This window comes from Bombus terrestris, chromosome 12, assembly GCF_910591885.1.
Source record: "Bombus terrestris chromosome 12, iyBomTerr1.2, whole genome shotgun sequence".
NCBI classification, from domain to species: Eukaryota; Metazoa; Arthropoda; class Insecta; order Hymenoptera; family Apidae; genus Bombus; species Bombus terrestris.
This window is the reverse complement of record NC_063280.1, coordinates 6,724,478-6,733,795: the sequence shown is the minus strand read 5'-3', so window position 1 is coordinate 6,733,795 and position 9,318 is coordinate 6,724,478.

Here is a 9,318-nt window from a genome sequence, read left to right as displayed (position 1 = left end):
TTCAGTTACCAATTAACGATCGGATTTCTGGATTTCGCTTCCGTGTCTCGTGTTCACACAAATATCCCGAATGGCATCAAAAATGGCAATAAGTGACTACTTTGATCATAGTATTTCATGTCTAATGAGGAGTCGTAACGATAAAAGTATCATTTTAGAACTTTAGCTAAATTAATGATGATGTTGGAGATCAAGATTGATGATAATTTATTGTAGCGGTTTTTAATAGAAACGACAGATGCGTGGTAGGAAGCTAATTAAAACCCACGAGTGATTCGGTATATAGATAAGTTGAGAGAAATCTACCTTTATTCTGTCATATCGAAACATTCTTTTAAATTTATCTTATGGCATTTTATCTCTTACATACATATCTTATCTGTGACATTTTCTTACAACGGATGAATTTATAGAAGCGTGTCGTTCGTGTTTGCAGAATTGGATATAAGTAACGTATAATGAAATGTAAATGTAACGAAATATAAGAATATGTAAAAAGTGGAGTTGGAGATCAGTTTGGCTCTCGAGAGACTGCATTACAACAAAGAACATCGAAGCTGACATAATGATGTATCCAAACATTAGGCTCCTTGACGTTCTAACTTAATGAGTCATGACGTTAGCGATGAGCTATCGAGGGTATCGCTGGGAAAGCTCGAGAATGGTAGAGGCCATTTTTTTTACCAACATTCGCCACAGATGTACTTTAATTAGCGAGTCGAGAGCCGCGTATAATACGCTGCATGACGGTTCATGTAACGCACGAGATACACAGTGGAAAAATAAATCAGAGATACGTAATAACATTTTTTCATGCGATTAAAATTTCATTTCCGTTTTCAATAACATCAAATTCAAAAGTTTGCTTAATATGCATATATTAAGTTAAGAACTTGGTTAATTATCGACCGATTGCAAACAGAAGATTATTTTATATGTAGAAATAAATGAAAAAAGCGTAGAATTAAATTTTTCCATTTAAGCGCTCTTTAAGTCTTAAAGAAAACAAAGTTTCAAGGGTTTAGTTACAAACGATCAATTTTCAAAGCTCGTTTTCTCGTAAATGAAACGTTCTATGGACCATTTTTATTCTACATTTTTTTACTTGTTTTCATAAAATAATCTGTTGTCGATTGTTCGTTCCTGTGCAGTCCGGAATGAACCAAATTCGTTTATGCTTGAGAAATTCTCAAACTCGGTTTTCTCGAAAACAAAAGGTCGTTCAGAAAATTTTATCGTATATCTCCGATTTGCCTGCCTCACGTAGAATCTTCCCTTTGTAAATCGTATCATAATTGCTGGGACACCCCGTATAAGGTTTCAAGAAGGCACGAGCGTTTTTGTGCGTGTGCGTGTGTGTGTGTCTTGCATAACTCGAATTTGAAGCGTAAACCTTGACTTTAAAACTGGTTGCGCCGGTGATGGCCAGTGGCTGCACTTTCTTCGCGATCGGATACGCTTTCCTTGCAAAAGCTAAACACGTTAACAATTATCACTGGATTTCAATTCGCGTAACATTCCAGGGATGACACGAATCTCGAAGATGATTTTAGTTTTTCAGCATATTTGAAGATAGCAGATTGATATTACAATGACCGAAGTAATGACATTTTGTTGGAAGATGTATCGTCGACAGATAATTTGGTATTTGATTTTAATTTACAGGATTGATACTTGATAATGTCTTTCGAACGATGTAGTCAATGATTATTATGTCGTTATGACGATGATTTATTAGCTGCCTGAATGTTAACGAGAGAACCGCGATTTGCTATTATGTATTGTATAATTACGCTAAGGTATTTTTCGAACACGTTGGTTTTGTAACACAATTCTTTGTTTCTTTGCTATCAATCTAACCTTCCTTCGACTGGCGTGTTTCAGTCGTAGACGATCGAAACTATGGGATTCAATTAAAGTTAAAATTGTTTAATAAATCATGTCATATTCATGAAATACAGACTGCGAATTAAAATTAAGTAACTTGGTCAAAATATCGCTACTCAATCATATTAATCGGTTAATCGAATACTTTTTAGTATCATTGCCAAAGTGCCATTACCATGGTACTAAAGTTGTATCGCACACAATTTCTATTTTTTGAGAAAATTCAAGAATGCGAGCTATTCTTCGTGACTTGAAATAATTTTGTAACAATGAGACGTAGGAATTTTTTATTTGGTAACGTAGGAGAAAGAACAGTTCGTATTTGGCGGTACGTACATTACATATGCAATCTTAAGAAATTCTTTTCTCGCTTGCATCGCGTTCTCTTCCTACCACATGTTAAAGTTTGTTCAATCTTGCAGAGAATGTTCTATATTTAAGTTAGAAATTCGTTTAATGTAGATACGAAGCTTTTTCACACGATGCCACTGGGACACGCCTCCTCCCTTTCCTTTAAGCTTGCAACCTTTAAACCTGATCGTTATACGTTGCTATTAGAATTCCTTTGTCTCTTGGGTCCGGTTTGCTTTATTCGACACCCGTGAAATTAGATATTTGATTATTCCGAGCTGTGAATTTCTCCGATCGTGGCGTACCTCGGAATGTTTTGAATAGAACCCATTGCGATTCGTGCAATTTTCTTACCTTAGTAAACATTCAGAATGCTAACATGCTGTGACATAGAATACCTCGCACGATTTTACTATTGATCATACGATATAGCGTGTGACATGTTTTCACTTTCGTATCTCTCTACTTTACTAAGTTTAACTTTCACGTTATAATAGCACACAACAGTTTTATCATCGATTACACAATTATCAACAACACACGATCGTGTGTTTTTAAAGTAATTTTGCAATTAACTGCAGTCTAATTTCTTAGAATATTCCAATGAACTACATAGCGCATTGAATTATCGCTAAATACGCTAAAATACGTATTGTATGTCTCGAGTTTTCTCGTGTTCTCTTACAATACAACGTTTTATCTACGATATCAAAACTTTCGTATTATCTTACGCATATTACGAAGAATATAAGAAGTGAAATTTTTTAAATGAAAATCCACTACGCTGTTAAGTAATATTATACTAACATCTCTATATTTTTATTTGGTTTTGGAATCAGATACGTATCTTTATAACTCTTTTCAACATATCATATCATTGTTAATCAATCAAATTTGTACCATACTTTATGGATGTATCGCTTATCTTCACAAGGCCTGTATCTTTCGCTCTTTCGTCATGAATTTCTTTTCCCAATAGTACTATAAATAAAAAGCATTTTCTTTTATTTTAATTAACAAAAATGGACCTTTTCCCCATTCTCGAATTAACACAAAATTTCACGTAACAATTTCATCTTACCCTTATATGCTTTTACTACCTTATCTTATTTTACTCCCTTACTTTATCACAGTACAGGGATCGACCCAATTATCTCATACTACTTAGCACAGTAACGTTACCAATACACTTTGCCCGGTAGTACTGAAAATTTTCGCGCTGGCCTACATTCGAAGTCGCATTATAATTCGGCCTCACACCACGATGGAGGATCGAGCTCGATCCACGGTTGATCGCGACAGAGACAGCGAAGCAGCGGCATTGGAAACTGTCTCCTAAAAAGTTTCTACTGCTGCTTGTTGCCATTCTTGCGCGATGATCGCTGTGTTTTGCATGCCGGATACGTAAATCGACGGAACGATACGAATTTTTACGCGGACCCGCTGTTACAGATTTCCATCTCGCCCATCCTCGTTCGACCAACTATCACGTACACGCCGAAAAACCTCTCTCAGCCGTTCTAATTTCCTCTTGATAATTTCGCCCCGGCAAAACTATCGGAAACCCTGCCCGGAATACGATTATCACGCAGACCAACATAACGACACGGACATGAGTCTAAAGGGGCTTTGCTTTGCTCATTGCGTTCTCCAATCTCGAATTAAAGGTTCGCAAGTTCCATTGGTGGAATAGCACGATGTTTGGGATATAATATAGAATTTGTCGAGTATGAACGTTTCATTTTTCCGCGAGTATGTACCAATAATACTAAAACTACTAAAGGAACTTCGTATTTTGGTTTTCTTGTGCGCTCCTCTATTTGAGGAATTTCTTGCATATGGATGAAAATCGAGAGGAACAGAAAGTTTTAATTAATCAATGTTAGCTTCGTCATTTTTCACTGGAGACTTGTCTGTCCAATTAAAAATGTTTTTAGCCGAATTTGATATCAGCAAGAAGAGCAGCTCGTTATTAATAGTTCGATGTAATTAAAAAGTTTTTAATTATCATTCAAAGAGATTCGACATGGATTCAATATCTATTTACCTTTGAAATTCTACGCTTGAATTTACGATATTACTTCCGACTAATCCTTACATTTTTGTACCAAACAAATTTTAAACGGTTGTATAACATTACGGAGGAATAAATTTTATTGCCGAAGGATCCGAGATTGTTACTCGATCTTTTTAATTAATCGCTGCATCGCCCAGTATTTTTTCCTGAAAAACGGAGGAAACTTTCTATAATCATGTAAACGAAACTATTAACAATGCAAATTGAAACCTGTAACTGGTCAACTGGTCAATATATTCGAAAGAAATTCGGAAATGTTTTTTGGTTCCTTAGTTGCCCAAACGTTGCGTGTGAAAATAATATCCGTGACACGCAGTCACTTTCACCGGTGCTACGATTCATTGTCAAAAGACACATTCCAACAGGGATTCTATCCATAAATTAGCACATCAATTTGTCTAGCTAATTCGGGAATGACATATCGTAGAAAACAGCTAACCGCCGTTAATCGCTTGGAACTTTCGTTGATCGTTTGATTAATCGAAACGTTGGAGATAGTGCCGGATAATTAACCCTAGACGTAAGTAATTGCTCCATAGTAACGGCTGCCAATTGCAATTTCCAACTAATTACTAAGCTACGCGATACATAAAGCCTTTATAAATCCATATGACTATTTAATTCTTTACGATTCGAGTTCCCATTTCTACGTCTTATCATATTTCAATAAGTTCAATAAGCTGTGAGTAACTTGCTTTTAAAAGCTGTTCAGAATTTCGAAATATATTTTTCCATTTTAGTAATATATTTCTATTAAACAAAACATTAGAAATAGAATAAACATCGTACGTCTGATATAATACAATTCAAATAAAATACGGAGTTCATATTGACGTACAGGACTACGAGGATTCAAAGGATGCCACGTCCGCAAATTTGATCGCAATAGCAAAATCAGAAAAGTAAATCTTATTAATTCGAACGTAGTTCAAAGGAAAGATACGTTAGAGCATCAACCTACAAAGAAAAAACCGCTGCGTCAAGGCGTCTCTACAAAACGAGATTTTATAAATGAAGAAATACAAGCTGTCACCTACATCAGATCTCTTAGAAACAAGAAAATTGAATCTTGATTAATACAAATCTCCTGAAGTATCTTTGTTAAAGAATACAGAACCAAGTAAGCAACGAATGTAGAAAGAAATCGTCTTCCTTTAAATAAGTGATTTCCTTTAGCGACTATCTGCGGTAAAATCATTTCTGCAAGCGCAGTTATCAGTCAGTTTTCTTGCGTCGCTCGGAGGAGAAAAGCTCGAGCCATTTCAACTTTTACCCATTATCGAAAAACCGTTAAATTTCACTTGCAAACAGCGTCACTATCGTATCTTCGAATTTCATATCCGTTTACGTTTCTGCGATGCCTCTTTTTATCTTTCTCGAAGTAAGCGATGCGAAAAGTTGGAAAAAAATGTTTAAACAGATGAAAACTCTGAATCGAAATTTAGAAAATTATTCGCAACTTGGTTTCGTTTTGATTTCCTTTATTGTCTTTCTTATCTGCGGCAATTCCCCCTTAACGAAAATTAATGAGCGTCTGAGAAGATCGTGACAAAAGCAAAGGATCAAAGAAGCCGCGGGAAGAATAACGAAGAATAAATTTGACAAGGAAATATGATCCTGAATCGATATTAGTTAGGCAACAAAATTACTTTCGTTCTCTTTTTATAAACTTTCCGTCGACGCAATTTATGGTATATAATCATAAAGGAAAGCTATTTTTGAGATCAGAATTTTCCGCTATTTGCAAGTACGGAAGTATGTGTATCCTGACGAAGGAAGTTAGTTAAATGTTTGCATGGAGTTTTAGATTATGCGTGTCACTGAGGCCTAAACTATCGACAGGTTAAAGACTTGTGGTGAATTAGAAATTTTCAAACGGTGAATTTGTTCTTAATGATCCAATAATCGAAGCTTCAGACACTAAACTTCATCTACTTTATGTCAATGTAATGATCGTCCAGAGAATATACATGAACATCCACAGTATACTTATCAAAATCTTTTGATACTAATCAATTTTAGCTTGTCAACGGTTACATCTCCCGATACTTTTTCGTTGGTTGTATTTTTATTTAAAGACACAGTCATATGCATACGTAAAAATATCACGGAGTGCGAATATTATCTTTGAAAACGACAAGTAACAAATTGTGACTTTGTACATAAAATGACACTGATTTACGTTTATAGTTGATTTCCTTGATTCTGACTTTAATAATTAACAAGGATGAAACGACAAGATTTGCTTCGCGAGTTCTCTATTCGAAAGTTATAAATAATCAAACGGAGATCGTCAACTTTCGAGCTTAGCTTCTTTGGAATTTGTTCGATCAATGAAAATTGTTTCACGATGAAAATTATCCGCTAAATCTACCAACCCTCTAATCGCCCAGATGCTTTCCGCAAAGTTCTATCGGATGAATGAATAAAAAGTTATGGTCGATTGGCCGTTTCCTTGGCCATTCTATATAAAACCAGGAAATGTCTTAATATTTATGAATAGTTGTGAATATACATGTAGCATTTCAGGGTTAATCATTTCTTATAAATCATGTCAACCATCCTCGTGAAAAAATATTTCGTCATACCTCGAAATAAAATTTTATTGAAACATCTACACTTCGGATATCGACATTCGAAATACGTTCTTTCGAACCAACGAAATAGCTTTTGCATATAAATTTCTTGCAGTTTTCTCCGCGATACTCGGTGTTGACATTAGCTAGAAAATAAGACGGAGTTCGAATTGGCAGGAAGTCGCGCTTAATCGTGAATCACACGCGATCCCTCATCATGACACAAATCACTTTCTCTGGCTGCTTAACGTCCTACAGAATGATACTCTACGCCGTGAGTCCTCTTGATAATTTCCGACAAAGTATAATTTACATGAGGTAACTGGTTTGACACGCTACCGCGCGTAACTTTCCCGCTCAGGAATAGAGGAAAGAGAACCAGTCGCGACGCTCGTCGTCGTGACTTGCTAGTCGCGCGTTAACATTCCACTTCCTTGACACTATGCTGACACTGTTATTGTTGTGATATAATCGCGTTAGGCAGCCAATTGAACAGGCTAACTGAATATAATCAGCGAAAATTCTGTTGACGATTATTCTTGTTGCGTAGATGAAACGGTGAAAGATATTTATAATTACACTGGCATCCGTGTTATACGGTATGTTATTAGGATTATACAACATGCACGTGCATATAATATTTATATTAGAATATATAACTGAATAAATCCCATGGTTGGCTGAGTGACGTAAGTCGGGTCACTGCACTGCATATTTTCATGAAATACACTGGTCCCGCAATTTACGCAACATTTTTTACGTGAGACACTTTTTACTCTTTTTTACATGGTAAATTGTGTTACAATTAGTTTTTGTGCACGATCTTAATTTACGCGGCCAGGTAGGTGTTGTATGAGATAAGAATGAAAATACATTACATTGTGCTAGTCATCATACGTGTACGTATCTTTTCTTTTGTACTGACAGATTTTATTTAGACGATTTTCATTCGCGCAAAGAAAATTCACGTGGAACGGATGCTGCGGGTAAATTGACGGACCAGTGTAATGTCCTACGTTCTCATAAAAAATACTACGAATTTTTTCAAATCGTAAAAATGCGCCATAACGGACAGTAAAATTACACTTTAATTAACTACGAAATTAAAAAGAGACGGTACTTATAAGAATTGATATATATAAATAAATGCAAAGTCTTAAAATCTTCACACTCTAACGTGATAATTAGCACGTTAGATGTAATTAGCACATTGTATGGAACGAAAATTGATGTTTACTCTTTTCATCATTAAAAAAAAAAAAGAAAAAGAATTAATAGAAACGAGGAAGAACTTGTTAAGGTTTAAAACTGTGTTTTCTTATATTCCAATGTATTGAAATCTGAAGCCTGAACTCATATTCTAAAAGTTCCGCAAACGCGTAGGATAACGATCGAAAAAATGGTACAAACATGTTTTCGTTCGACTAAAGAAATATTCATTAAATACCGGTCGACGTTTATTCATCCACTGGTATCGAATATCTATACATATAGACGAAATTCTTATACCGAAGCGATAAATGAAAAGTAAAAATGAATAACCGTTAATCGAAACTATATAAATATCCGATCAATGAATCCAAAGAATCTTAAGGATTACAACATTGCGTCAACATTGCGTTAATGCAACACCACCTGCATTTCCAACACTTTCGATCAATTTACATTATCGAATTCCGTTTCACAATGTTGTGACTCCGAAGGAGAATTCCAAGGATTCGCTCGATTCATTTTATTTTCAGTTTATTTCATTTAGATTCTATAACTTTATGAAACTTAAATTGAGATATTTACAAGTCCATAATAAACAATCGCTTCGTCCTTAACGAGTTAAAGCAAACTCCTGAGAGGTGAAATTTACCTACATCCGATGAAGCGTAGCACGAAGTATTCTTTGGACAATCAAGCTGTCTGAAACAGGCGAACCAATAGAAATGCGCTTAAACGCGGTCAAAACGAGAAGGCGGCGGTGTTTTTCTAAAGACCATGCGCCAATGTGAAACTAACTAATTCCAAAATTCCAGAATAATTCATCGCCGTTCTACGTTCGAATCTTTTCACTCTGTCCGAACTACGATTTCGCGTTATCTCGAACGGCGCTGTGATTTTTCAACACGAAAAGAATTCACGGATGTGACGTCAGAGATTATTTTGGAGCGTACGTTGGTGTCTCGCGACCAGTTATCATCGTGCGGAGATCGTAGCCCGTTTGTGGGAAGGTTAAGGCCCGGGGTCTCGTGTGGGCGAACTGGTCATGTGAAATCTCGCGGCCGATCGATATATCTCGCCGAAACTCCTAAGTATGTACTTTAATTTATTGATCTATAATTTCGTTTCCTGGTCGCAAGATCGATTGCGAAAGATGCCCATGAGGTTGTTTTATAGCGATGTTATGCATTGTCGGACTTCATCTTTTATTGTACGAAA